The sequence below is a fragment of the Psammomys obesus genome, unplaced genomic scaffold (assembly GCF_907164565.1).
Source record: "Psammomys obesus unplaced genomic scaffold, mPsaObe1.curated_primary_1811, whole genome shotgun sequence".
Classification (NCBI taxonomy): Eukaryota; Metazoa; Chordata; class Mammalia; order Rodentia; family Muridae; genus Psammomys; species Psammomys obesus.
Genome location: NW_026586550.1, coordinates 7,177,650 through 7,193,134, shown reverse-complemented (window position 1 = coordinate 7,193,134; position 15,485 = coordinate 7,177,650).

The following is a 15,485-nucleotide window of genomic DNA, read 5'->3' as shown; positions in this document are numbered from 1 at the left end:
AATTAGCTTAGAAAGTTAAGAATAGATTGATAAGTGCTCAGTTTTGTGCTTTGAAGCTTGTTAAAATAATATAATAGACTCTCAATTACTTGTGTGATAGCAGGGTTAGGGGAAAACCAAGAAACAAACACAGTTTTATATAAATAACTTTAACATCCATCTGTCTTGCCTGTATGAGTTACTTAAAATTTGATGTCATTGCCAAGTTCTGCTAGGTTTTGCCATTTCTATTCATGCCTCCCATGACCAGATAGATATCATTGCCATTTCTCTGCTAGTTAGTACGTTTCCATTTTGATGACATTATAGCTCTACCATTGTACACACACCATGAACTGGAGAAGATAAAGATTTTCCTTTTGCTTTCCTAGTTGTTTGTCTTATAACCAATAGAGCTGCACTGACTTTGTGGTCTCTTCCTCCTTATTGACCATTCCAGCCTACGATCTATAAGCTGCTGTTTTTCATTCGTTTTGGTTCCATCAGTGGTTGATGAAACATCAGTAAACCATGTGTTAGACAAATACGATCATTCTACAGTTCAATAGGTGTCTCTTTTAGGGGAGGGGTAAAGGGATTAGGGATTGGGATTATAGGCAACTGATCTATTACCTCAGTGTGGGAAGTCACAGACTACTTTGCTAACACATCCTGGTAATGAAGGAACTCAGATAGGTCCCAGTTCCACTGGTAATACTTTTCCTTTCATGGCTAAGCCTATGATGAACTTTGCCTTCAAACAGATCAAATTCATCATTGTAAGGGATGCACAATTGTTAGGTTGATGCACATTGTTAGGTTGGCAATGACTGAGTATAAGGTACTCCATGCATCATAAAATATTAAGATTATTTCTCAAAGAGAGAATATTTATTCTCCACATATGGAAAGTATTTGCAATAGTATTTGCCTGTCTCTGCCTCCCAAGTGGAATCAAAAGCATGGACTTTCAAGTACTAGGATTAAAGGTATGAACCACCACCATGTTGTTCACTGTAACTCTAGAATTTAGAAAACACCTAATTTACAGAGATTACCTGTCTCTGCTGGGATTAAGACATGAGCTACCACTGCCCTGCTCAAATACTTTGTCTTAGCTCCAAATAACTCCAATGCTTAGAGATTTAGAAAACAAGTTTGAACTGTAGTAACCCTTTGAATTTACTTAAAACATTTTAAAATACCAAACAACAAAAATATCCTTTATATTTAAAAAGAAAACTCAAAAGTTGATGTCCAAGATGGCATGATCCACATGGAAATCTATAGTCTAACATTTTAACATGGAATTAAGACACATGGTTTAGGAAAACCCATTTTTCATTTGATGCCAGTAAGGCAAATGTGCCTTTGGTAAAGTATCATTCAAAAACATAAGCTTTTAATTTTATTTTTTTCATACCTGATCAAATGAAAGGTATGTTAGTATTTGTAAGTTATTTTTGTACTTAAAGACAAAGCTGTCTGACTCTCTTTATTCAGACAATCTCTCCTATTTGAATCTAATCTTTATCTATTTTGATGGTATCAAAATATATATTTTGAAGAAATATATATATTTAATATTTTATATTTATATATATTTATATATATATATATATATTTCTTCTTCTGTAGAAATATAGGCAAAACCTCTTCCCCAATGTAACACATATTCTGGTTTCCATTCTAAGGTTAACACATCTTTAAAATATACAGGCTGATTTAATTCAGCAGGTTTTTTTTCTACTACCCAATGTCTCTCAGCAGCTATTGTTCCTTTATGGCTATATTGATTATCATTATATTATAATGATATTGTTCCTTTATCATTAACATTTAAAAAATATAAGCAAAGCACTATGTAATCTATCTCTGGAGGTCTTTATTACCCCATTCTGTTTATTAAGTATATCTTTGAAAGTGTAATTAGATCTTTCTTTCTTTTCTTCTTTTAGATTTTTTGAGACAAGTTTTCTCTGTGCATCCTGGATTTCCTGGAACTCATTCTGTAGACCAGGCTTGCCTCCAAATCATAGAGATTCGCCTGCCTCTGCCTCCCTAGTGCTGAGAGCAAAGGCATGTGCTACCATTGCCCAGCTTGCAATTAGATCTTTCTATAACTATGTATCTTGGAGGATTATGTGTTATACTTGTAATATGCTTTATGTTGTAGTATGCAAAAAAAACTGTTTAATTTTACTAGAGACATATGTTGGAACATTGTCCTTAATTTGCACAGGTATCCCCATAATTGCCATAACTTCTAATAAATGTGTAAGTACAGAATCAGCCTTTTCATAACTTAAAGTGTTGCCCACTGAAATCCTGAATATGTGTCTAAGGTATGGTGCACATACTTTAATTTTCCAATCTCTGCAAAATGAAACACATCTATTTGTCAAATTACACTTCTTTGTCTACCTTTTGGGTTACTACCTGCAGGTAATGGTTCTTTGGTTACACAAAGAACAAGTAGGACATTTCCTTATAATTTCCTTGGCTTGTTGCCAAGTGATAGAAAAATCATTCTTCAAACCTTTGCTGCTAACGTGGTGTTTCTTATGAAATTCTGAAGCCTCTAGCATTTCCTACTAATAGCTGATCAATTTCATCATTACCTTGTGCTAAAGGACCTGGTAGACCCACATGGGATCTGATATGTGTTATATACAATGGATAATTTCTATTTCTGATTACTTATAGTAGTTGAATAAATAGTGAAGTTAATTCTGAATCATCTGAAATAAGTTAAGCAATTTCAGTGTGTTAAACAACTCTTTCTGCAGTTTGAGAGTCAGTAACTATATTAAGAGAGACAGAAAAATTTAATAATATGATAAGAATGGCATATAGCTCTGATTTTTTAACTGAATCATAAGGGCTTTGAGAACTTGAATTATTTTTCATTACTTATAACATGACTTTTCTTATTTATTTGCATTACTATGGCATGAAGGGCTCCAGAAATTGGTGTTTATTTTACTATAGAAGGGAGAATCCAATTGATTCTTTTTAAAAACTGAGGTCTCTTGCTTTTGGGATATTTGTTGTTAATCTCTCCCAAAAAAATTACTGCAAGCTCCTTCCCAATGTTCATTTTCTGCCCATAAAGAAACAATATCAGCATTAGTGAAAGGTACCATAATTTCTGCTAGGTCTATTTCTGCTAATTGACGAAGTCTCATTTTTCCTTTCAGAGTCAATTCAGAAACCTTTTCTATATGGGTCTTTAATTTTTTGCTCTGTTTGTGTGCTAAAAATATCCATTCTAAGATATTAATCTTTTCTTTGCATAAGAATTCCTGAAGGCAAAACAACTAAAATATAGTCCATCTTTGGATCCAAGAAATCCACATGTGCATCCTATAATTTCTTTTCTACCAGAGCCTCAGATGATAATTTTCTTGGACTAGTTAAGTCCTTATCTCCTTATAAGATTTGAAATAAATTATTTAGCTCTGTCTCTTGAGTACTTTATCCAATTGAGAGCCATAGGCAGTTAATATCTCCCAGCATTTTATTTGAAAATCATTAAGAGTTTGTAACTGATCTCTCCCAATTTGTACTTTCTTTGGTCAGATTCTCTGTAAACTTATCTTATATCCTAGATAATTGATAGAATCTCCTCTTTGTATGTTTTCAGGAGCAGTTTGCAATTCCCAGTAAGGCAAAATTCTGTTCGCTTCATCAACCATTTTTCCCTAAGGTAGCTGCATGTGAATCAGCCAGTGAGACAGCATCCATATAACGGTAAATTTTAGATTGAGGAAACTCTTTATAAACTATTTCTAATGGCTGTTGTACACAATATTGGCACAAGGTAGGGCTGTTTAACATTCCTTGTGGAAAGACTTTCCAATGATATCTATTTATTGGACAAGTAGGCAATGGGTTTTCAGGATATAAAGGGGCCATTGGCTGAGTCATCTTATTTGTGGCTCTTAAATCTGTTAATATCCTCCATTTTCTTGATTTCTTTTTTTTTTTAAATAACAAAAACAAGGAAATTCCATGGGCTCGTTGTTGTGGGTTATTAATATTTATTATTGATTTATCTTTTAGTTATTCCTAATCAGCTTTCTACCCAAATCACCACACACAGACTGGGATTTATTTAATTAACCTAGAGCACAATGCTGGGCAATAGTTATTCTATCTTAAACCTCCACGCCCACATAATTTCCTACCATTCAGATTTTACCCATTATACTTGCTTTTAGTCATATCTTAGGTCCAGTTCATCTTTCCTCCTGGTTCCAAGACCCTCCTCATGGTTCCACGTCCTACCCTGCTGATCTCTCCTGCTCCTCTTCCTACCTCCTGCTTCCTCTCTCCCCTCCAGACCAGGATGTCCCACCCTATCCTCTCCATTGCACAGCATTGTGACTGGTTGTTTTAATTGACAACACAGAGAACAAATTGTGGCATGTTTACACAAACTTAAGACAGGTGATGCTTAGAATAAGCATCACAATACAATGTCTGACCAAAACCAGATAGTGGAGTAGAGAAATCAGCATTTGAATGGACAAGGGTACATTCCACAGGTATATTATACCAACATCTGGTAGATTCTTGAATGTTTTGAGCATGTACCTGCTCCTATACAAGCTGTTCTAGAACCTGTAATTTTTCTTTTGTCATAGGCCATTGAGCTACCCACACAGGCTTGTCAGTTAAATGTTTTAAAGGTTTTAAAGACCAACAGCTGTTGTGTCCTGCCTATGCACAACCTGAACAGTGTGTGACTGCTCTTGATAAAACCTTTTAATAGTTTTCTCACTCAGAAGAATGTTTTATTTCATGGCTTGTTTCTGAAATCGGAGAAATGTTAATATCTGCTTTCTATTGCTGCAACAAATCATGTCCGTATAAGTTCATGGCTATATTAGCAACATATGGCTTTAATTTTCCTATTTGTCCTTCTGGCCCTATATACTTGACCCATCTTGCATTTTGTTTTACTGAGATAAAGTTTCAGTCCTTAGAAGCTGAATATTTACCTCCTGAAGATGCCAACCTGGATGCCAAGATTTTGGTGAGATTATTGTTAAGTCTGATCCTGTGTCTACTAAACCTTCAATTTCAATGCCATTTATTTGTATTTTTAGCTTTGTTATCTGATTATTTACAGAAGTTTACCAAAATATTTTATTTTCAGTGTCTCCTGAATTTTTTGTTTTATCTACTGAAGCTGTTCTGTCTTTGATTACATCAAAGCAGTGTTTTGTTTTGTTTTGTTTTTAACAACAAAAAATAAATCTTTTCATTGCTCTTTGGATGAATTTCTCTGACTCTGACAGAAAATGATTGAATTGAATTTGATAAGCCTACAGGAGGTCCCCTTGGGTGTTTCCCAATAGCAAAGGGTTATCTTGTGTATCCATTGTTGATCTGCATTCATTAATCCATTACTGACCTCTGCAACTGCTTTTGCATACTCCCGAAGTTTGGGGCCTTCTTTTTTGATTATTTCTAGAAAAACAAACAAACAAACAAACAATCCCTTTTCCAGTGACCTGGCTTACCACAGTTAAAACATCTGAAATTTTGATTTCTCTTAAAACTTTTAGAAATTATTTCTCCCATCAGAGTAGCATCAAACATTAGATCCAATATAAGATGGAGTTCTTATACTTTCAACTATTGTTGTTGACCTTGCTTTTAAAGGCCCAATCACCCTTTTGCATTCTGAATTCACATTTTCAAAAGCCAAAATTTGATTAACATTTGTCTCACTTCTGAATCTGATACTATTCTACTTACAGCTGAGGTCAGTCTTTGCAAAAATTCAGTAACAGCTCTCTTTGGGCCTTGTATAATTTTTTGTAAATGACTCCTGATTTCTCAACTTTATCCCAAGCATTTAAAGCTGCTAACTGGCATATTTCCATGGTGTGATTATCAGATTCAAGCTGCTTTTGTAACTTAGTGTACAGATTTTCACCTATCAACTGATCCTGGGAAATATCAATACCTCTAGCCCTATTTCATTGTTCTACAGCCCTAGCTTCCTTTTTCCACCATGTTCACCATTGTACCTGAGGACCAGCTTTCAATGTTGCTATTGCCAAATCTTTCCAGATTTGGAGATAATTCCATTTTGAGTTGCCCTTGAACTTAATATCTGCCCCCCCATAGAATGAATACAAATCTAATATTTCTATAGGATTCCATTTAATTTCTTCATAACCTTGAGGGTGACTATCATTTCAACTGTAGGTCTTGTATAATAACTAGATAAGCTAAGGTTGGTTTTCTAACAACCCTAGGCCTCACCTCTTCAGTTTCATCATGTGGCAGTATGGTATGTTGTTGTCTAAAGGTATTTGTCTGTGACTGAGTATTTTTTCTTTCTTTTTCTTTTTTTAAAACATCTGGTTTCTTTTAAAATTTATTATTATTCTTTAATTTGTATGTACATTTGGTATTTTGCCTACATGTCTGTGTGAGGGTGTCAGATCCTCTGGAACTGGAATTATAGACAGTTGTAAACTGCCATGTGGGTGCTGGGAATTGAACCTGAGTCCTCTCTGGAAAAGCAACCAGTGCTCTTAATCACTGTCGTTCCCAGTTTGTCAGGACCTGGATCTCAGCTGGGGCCTGAAGTTCAGCTTCTAGATGTAAAACAGGGTTTCCATTTCTCTCATGGACAGCTACCGTGCTTTAGGGTGAGGTCTGAGTGTGCTAAGCAGGGGTGTGGAAAAGGTTTTCCACAGAATGTTAGAGTTTAGCTCTTTAAGCATAAAATTGCCAGCAGCAATGGAAGCTCCAGTGTTCCAAAGCGTATGGTAATACCCAAGTGTTACAGTTCTTGGTCAAGCTGCTGTGCTAAACAGGGCAGAGGGTCGGGCAAAAGCCCATGTGTGGTCAGATTACAGCCAAGATACAAGGCTGGTGAGGCCCAGGCAGGCCTAGTGAGACGAGGCCAAGTGGAGCATAAAATAATGAGTCTCAGATGGTCTTAAAGTGAGAAAGTGCATGTCCTTATTCATGTGAAATCAAGGGCAATATAAACCTGGGCAGAGGGAGGGATTTTGAGGGTGAATATGTTTGGTTCACTGGGGTCAGGGAATCAAAGATAGTTAATGGTCCTATGACTAGAAGGAAAATACAACACTTAATTATCCTGTGTGGTGGGGGGAACTCCAAGTACAATTGAAGATCACTCCTGGACTAACATCCTTAGTAATGTGAGGTGTTTCTAGCAATTCCCAGATGCTTCCTAGAGCAGTTTCCTTATCAGGGAAGGGTCTGGCCTATAATTTGCCATGAGAGCTAAGTGACACTCCTCACAAAATCTGGGGTCACCCAGATCAGGGGAGACTTTTAGAACCCCTCTGAGAAAAGGGAGTCTATCATCATAACTCAAGCGCAAATAATTGGCTATCCAGAGACTACTGACTTCAGTCTTATCCAGCAGAGCCCCACAAACCACAGAGCTATCTCTCCAGCTTCCAAGTATTTTTTGATTATTTTTATTTATAAGTCTTTCTAAGGCTTGTAGCTTATCAATCCACTTTTCATATTTGGCACACACATACAAACTTACACACACACACAAACACTGTGGCTACTAGGGTTAAAATATGAATTACCAGGCTGATAATAATTACTAGCATTATCTCAATCTCAGTTAAGTCATTTATCTTTTCATGTTCTGTTTCTTGTTTCAAGCTATCTAAAGAAGCACTATACTGGGTTCTAACACCTTGTATTATAGTATTTCCCATCTTTACTCTCTCCTTGAAGCCTTCCCAGGTATCTTACCACATCTGATGGCTTCTAAGTTTGTCCACTGCTGGCATGATTTTTTGATCCCTGTAGTTGTGACACATGTGGTGTTCTGCCCAGTTCACAAACCCCAAAAGACCAGGAATAACTAGACTCTGCTGTAAATACATGAGGTTCTTTTTATTGTAAATTACAAGCTGAAGCTGTGGCCCACACCTCCCCCCACTGCTGAAGCGGTGAGAGCTGACCGTGCTGCACCCAGGTTAGTTGGGTGATATATAGATTCCGGTCTGGCAGGGGCAATTCCTGCCTGGCAAGCATCTATTGGTCAAAATGCTACATTTTGAATTGATTGGCTATAGGAAGGTCCCCAGACCATAATGACCTGGTATCCCTCCCTAGGGGGATGGGCCAGTTTCCTAGCAACTGTTATCTCTAGTGGGTGGGAAAAGAATGCAGTAAGGCGGTCCTTCCCCTCGGGGCATTACTAGACTTCTCCACCCACATAGTTCAGGCCTTAATTAATAATAGCTGCTAATTTTTAATCTTTTTGGTCTCTCAGTGGGAGTACCAAATGCTGCTTTTAACAAACTCTCAAACATTCTATTTTACCAATGAAGACTTGGTACCCAAGTACTGGATGTGAAAGCCTGCTAGCTCAGAGAGGCAGAGAAAGCACTAAGCTGACCTTCCTATTTGACCTTCTGGTCCTATACATTTAAGCCACCTGACACTTTGTTTTACTTTAGATAAAGTTCCAACTCCTTGGAATTGGATATCCACCTCTTGAAGTGGCCAATCTGGAGGCCAGGATTTAGGAGAGATAATTGTGACATCAGCCCCAGTATCCACCATGCCTTCAATTTCAATAGCATTTAAAATTATCTTTAACTTTGGCCTTTGATCATCTACAGATGTTTGCCAACATATTGGTTCTTTGTTTCCTTCCTAGTTTTTTTTTTTTTATCTATAGAACTTGCTCTGATCTTGCTGTCTGATTTTTTAATGTTTATTCCCAGAGCAGTGATATTTCATTTTCTTGTGGAGGAGTAACCCTGTCCTATATTTGGGCCTGCAAGAGGCCCCTTTGGGCATTTTTTATAAAGGATTACCCCATTTATCTGTTACTGTTGTACATTCACTAGGCCAGTGTTGACCCTTACCATATCTTCTGCATATTCTAGAAAGCATAAGCTCCCTTTTTGAATTATTTTGATTTTTCTTTTAACTCCCTTTGTAGTAACTTTGCCCATCACAATTAAGACATTTCCCAAGGTCTTTAGCGGTAGCTTCTCCTATCATACTGGGTGAGTGAGGTCTGATGTCAATCGTATTTCTAACCCATTCGTCTATTGGTGCAGATCTTGCTCTTAATGACCTTCTTGCCTCTTTACATTCAGTATTATCATTTTCAAAACCTAAGATTCTATTAGTGCCTTTCTAACTAGTGGATTTGATATACTACTATCAGGTCAATCTTTGCAAAAAGTTAGTGAATGTTTCAGTTGGACCTTTTATGACCAGAGAGAATGGCTCAAGCCTTTTCCCTGATTCCTCAACCTTACCTTGTATGACCTGAGAGAATGACTCAAGCCTATTTCCTGATTCCTCAACCCTGTCCCAGACATTTAAGAATGCTAGGCAAGATTCTGACCAGCAGCACAGCAGGATCGGCACAGCGACCAGCAATCAGAACTCAAGGCCATAAAACACAGGCGATTGTGTTTCCCAGGTGAGAGGATACCCCATGGTGGGGGATTCAATCAGCTTTTAACTCACCCAGCTAAACCGTGGAAGAGATCCCGGTTCTGCAAGACGCTTGGCCGCCAGCCCCAGCCCAGAGCCACACGCCAGTGTCTCTGGTCATGGTCCCAGACTGAACCATGCGCACCACACTATCAGAGACTGGAATTTTCAATGGAGAGATAACCCCATGGTGCAGGAAATGATTGGGACCGACCTTAGGTCACCCAGACATCCCCTGGCAAAGACTTCGGTTCCGCAGGTGCCCCAGGAGCCAGCCCAGAGCCAGAGCCAGGGACCCAGATGCCTGCACAGAGCCCTGCCTGAGCACCTGATATGCTGCCTCAGATAGAACTGTGGGCCCCAGGGCACCAGAGACTGCGTTTCACTGTCTGGTGAAAACACACAGGGAGGGAAACAGCTGGTCTGATCTCAGAGCACTCAGCCGACACCCCCACCCCAAAAAGGTCTTGGGAAAATTACCCAGTTTAGGCAGACACCCAGGCTCCCAAAGGCTGGAAAGGCAGACACAGGCAGTTTCTGCGCGCCAGCTAGCTGGCAGAGACTGAGGGGTGTGCCCCAGGGCAAAAAAGAGACTGGGAGTCCCTGTCTCCAGAGAAACCACAGGAAGGAAGTAAACTGTACTGACTTAAATCACCCAAGCCTTCCCTGGAAAAAGTCTCGCAGACCAGTGGGGCCGAGCCACCATTACTCAGCTGTGCTCTAGACACAGGCACAAACAGTTGCTGTGCGCCAGATGTCCAACTGGGTCACAGCAGCTGATCATTAAATTTGCAGCAAGAAACCCAGAAACAGGGCAGCTGTCTTCAGGACTTTCCTGGGTGAGAGGAGAACCCTCTCGACTAACAAAGACCACAGTTACCACTCAAGTCTCTATCCCTGAGGTGAGCAGTAGCAACTCCTGAAAAAACGCCAGCCATCCAGGGACTATACCCAAAAAGCTGAGAAGACTTCCTTCAGGAAAAACCAGCTTTCTGCCAAGGGGATTCTCTTTACCACAGGATCCCCAGGAACCACCAGAAAATAACCCCAAACACCTAAGATAGCACAGTGAGTAGAGGCCAGCATAAAAGCTCAAGCAACAAAAGACAGAGCGATATGGCATCTCCAGAACCCAGTTACCCAGAGGCAAGTAGCCATGGACACCCCAGCATAACTGAAATCCAAGAAGATGACCTAACAACTATGCTCATGAAGAGGATAACAGAGGAAACAAATAAGATACGTAAAGACTTAGAGGAAGATAAACTCAAACAAAATATTGCCATCCGTAAAGAAATAGAGGAAGTTGCAGCCAAACAGGTTATGGCCTTTAGAAAGGAAATGCTTAAAGCACTGAATGAAATAAAAGAAACAGAGTTGAAGGAACTAAAAGAAAAACAGGAAAGTACAATCAGTCAGGTGAAGAAAGTAAACAAAACAACTCAAGACCTGAAGATAGAACTGGAAAAATTAAAGAAAACACAAATGGAGGAAATAATGGAGAGGAAGAATCTAGAGAAGAAAACAGGAACTACAGAGGTAAGCATAACCAACAGACTACAAGAGATGGAAGAAAGAATCTCAGGTGTAGAAGATACAATGGAAGAAATCGATGTATCTGTAAAAGAAAATGTTAAATCCAAAAAATTCCTAACACAGACCGTCCAAGAAATCCAAGACAATATGAAAAGACAAAACCTAATAATAATAGGTATAGAGGAAAAAGAAGACTCCCTTCTCCAAGGCCCAGAAAATATTTTCAACAAAATCATTGAAGAAAATTTCCCCAAGTAAAGGAGAGGACAATAAGAATACATGAGGCCTACAGAACACCCAACAAATTTGACCAGAAAAGAAAATCCTCCCGCCACATAATCATCAAAACAGTAAGTATACAGAACAAAGAAAAAATACTAAAAGCTGCAAGGGAAAAAGTCCAAGTAACATATAATGGCAAACCCATTAGAATCACACCTGACTTTTCAACAGAGACTATGAAAGCCAGAAGGGCCTGGGCAGATATCATGCAGACCCTAAGAGAACACAGATGTCAGCCCAGGCTACTATACCCTGCAAAGCTCTCAGTCCTCATAGACGGAGTAAACAAGATATTCAATGACAAAACCAATTTTCAACAGTACCTACACACAAATCCAGCATTACAGAAGACACTAGAAGGGAAAATACAATCCAAAAAAATTAGCTTCTTTCAAGAAAACACAGGAAATAATTAACCTTACTACAGTAAAACAAAAAGCAACCAAGCACACAACCTTATGAACACAGCCAACATCAAAATCAAAGGATTTAAAAGCCACTGGTCATTAATCTCTCTCAATATCAATGGACTTAACTCTCCAATAAAAAGACACAGATTAACAGAATGGATACGTAAACAAAACCCAGAAATCTGTTGCATACAAGAAACACACCTAAGCACAAAAGATAGACATTACCTGAGGGTAAAGGGTTGGAAGATGACTTTCCAAGCAAATGGACCCAAGAAGCAAGCAGGAATAGCCATTCTAATATCTGATAAAATAGACTTTCAACCAAAATTAATAAAAAGAAATGGGGAAGGACACTTCATACTCATCAAGGGAAAATTCCACCAGGAAGACATCACAATCCTGAACATCTATGCCCCAAATATAAGAGCACCCACATTTGTTAAAGAAACATTGATAAAACTTAAACCACATATAGATCCCCACACATTAATAGTGGGAGACTTCAACACCCCACTCTCAACAAAGGACAGGTCAACAAAACAGAAATTAAATAAAGAAACAATGTCTCTAACAGATGTCAGGAATGAAATGGACCTAACAGACATTTACAGAACTTTACACCCAAACACAAAAGAATTTACCTTCTTCTCAGAACCTCATGGAACCTTCTCCAAAACAGACCATATAGTTGGTCACAAAGCAAGCCTCAACAGATACAAGAAGATTGAAATAATCCCTTATATCTTGTCTTATCATCATGGAATAAAGCTGGACCTCAACAATAACAGAAATAGCAAAAAGCCTACACACACATGGAAACTGAACAACTTGTTACTAAATGACAGCTGGGTCAGGGAAGAAATAAAGAAAGAAATTAAAGTCTTCCTAGAACTAATGAAAATGAAGACACAACATACCCAAACTTGAGGGATACATTGAAAGCAGTGCTAAGAGGAAAGTTCATAGCACTAAGTGCCTTCAAGAAGAAATTCGAGACAGCGCATTCAAGCAACTTAATAGCTCACTTAAAAACCCTAGAAAAAGAAGAAGCAGACACACCAAGAAGGAGTAGACGGCTGGAAATAATCAAACTCAGGGCTGAAATCAATCAACTAGAAACAAATAAAACAATTCAAAGAATCAGTGAAACCAAAAGCTGGTTCTTTGAGAAAATCAACAAGATCGACAAACCCTTAGCCAAGCTAACTAAAAGGCAGAGAGACACCACCCAAATCAACAAAATTAGAAATGAAAAGGGGGACACAACTACAGACACGGAAGCAATCCAAACAATCATTAGGACTTACTTCAAAAGTCTATATGCCACAAAATTTGAAAATCTAAATGAAATGGACAATTTTCTTAATCGATTTGACTTACCAAAGCTGAATCAGGACCAGGTAAATCAATTAAACAGTCCTATATCCCCCAAAGAAATAGAAGCGCTCATCAAAAGTCTCCCATCCAAAAAAAGCCCATGACCAGATGGCTTCAGCGCAGAATTCTATCAGACCTTCAAAGAAGAGCTAACACCAACTCTCTTCAAACTATTCCACAAAATAGAAACAGAAAGAACATTACCAAATTCATTCTATGAAGCCACAGTCACCTTGGTACCTAAACCTCACAAAGACTCAACAAAGAAAGAAAATTTCAGGCCAGTCTCCCTTATGAACATTGTTGTAAAAATACTTAACAAAATACTTGCAAACCGAATCCAAGAACACATCAAAGATATTATCCACTATGACAAAGTAGGCTTCATCCCAGGTATGCAGGGGTGGTTCAATATACAGAAATCCATCAATGTGATCCACCATATTAACAAACTGAAAGAAAAAAAAAAAAACACATGATAATCTCCCTAGATGCTGAGAAACCATTTGACAAAATCCACCATCCATTCATGTTTAAAGTATTGGAGAGATCAGGGATACAAGGCACATATCTAAACATAGTAAAGGCGATATACAGCAAGCCTATAGCCAACATCAAACTCAATGGAGAGAAACTTAAAGCAATCCCACTGAAATCAGGGACAAAACAAGGCTGCCCACTCTCTCCATATCTCTTCAACATAGTGCTGGAAGTACATTGAAGGAGATCAAGGGGATACAGATTGGAAAGGAACAAGTCAAATTATCACTATTTGCAGATGATATGATAGTATACATGAGTGACCCCAAAAACTCTACCAGGGAACTCCTACAGCTGATAAACACCTTCAGCAAAGTGGCAGGATACAAAATCAACTCAAAAATATCAGAAGCCTTCCTGTATACCAAAGACAAAAGGGCTGAGAAAGAAATTAGGGTATATACTCACTCATATAAACATACAACATAGGATAAACCCACTAAAATTGGTACATCTAAACAAACTAAGCAAAAGAGAGGACCCTAACTAAAATGCTCAGTCCCCATCCTGAAAGGCAAAGAGGATGGACATCAGAAGAAGAAGAAAACAGGAAACAACCTAGGAACCTGCTACAGAGGGCCTCTGAAAGCCAGAAGAAGAAAACAGGAAACAACCTAGGAACCTGCCACAGAGGGCCTCTGAAAGCCTCTGCCCTGCAGACTATCAAAGCAGATGCTGAGCCTGATGGCCAACTGTCGGGCAGAGTGAATGGAATTTTAGGTAAGAAGTGGGAAATAGTAAGAGCTGGAGAGGATGGGAACTCCACAAGAGAGCAACAGAACAAGAAAATTTGAACACAGGGAACTTCCCAGAGACTCATACTCCAACCAAGGACTATTCTCGGATAACCTAGAACCCCTGCACAGATGTAGCCCATGGCAGTTCAGTGTCCAAGTGGGTTACATAGTAATGGGAAGAGGGACTGCCTCTGACATAATCTGATTGGCCTGCTCTTTGATCACCTCCCCCTGAGGGGGGAGCAGCCCTACCAGGCCACAGAAGATGATAATGTAGCCACTTCTGATGAGAACTGATAGTCTAAGATCAGAAAGAAAGAGAGGAAGACCTCCCCTATTAGTGGACTTGGGGAGGGGCATGCATGCTGAAAGGGGAGGAAGGGTGGGATCGGGAGGGGAGGAGGGAGGGGCTTATGGGGGGGTACAAAATGAATAAAGTGTAATTAATAATAATAAAACAAATATTTAAAAAAATGCTAGGCAACATAATGCTAAGGTTTCTTTGTTATTTACAGCTTGTATCTCTATGTCAGCATATTAGCCATCACCAAGCAGCTATTCCTTAGAAACACCAACACCTCTGGCTCTATTTTTGTGTGCTATCTCTCTAGCCTCTTCTCTCCACCATGAAAGCCATTGTAAATATGGCCCAGGTTCTAATATTGCTTTTGTTATTTCCTTCCAGTCTTTTAGGATTAGCTTACTTCAGATTGACCAGGAAGTCAGCATTTGTTTTACAAATGGTGAATGCATTCCAAAATTAGTGACACTTTCCTTAAATTTCCTCAGATCTAGCACTTCTATTCACTTTGTGAATCCTGTAAATGATCATCATCTGCTGGTCTCTGCTGTATACTGACTGGATAAGCTAACATTTGTTTTCTAACCATCTTTGGTTGGCTTTCTTTATTTTTACCTTTCGCCTCTGCCTGAGCATTTTCTTTACTTAGTATTCTAAACTCTCTGTTTTTTGTTTTGTTCAATAATCTCTTGAATCTCTTGTTTTACGCCTTGTCCCAAATTTTATTTTTTTTCTTATATTGTTCTAGTTCTTTTTCTTCCAGTATCTTTTCTAAAACTTCTGCCCTATTTTCCTGTTGTTTATCCTGTTCTCTAAGTTTTTGTACCTCTTGTTTTG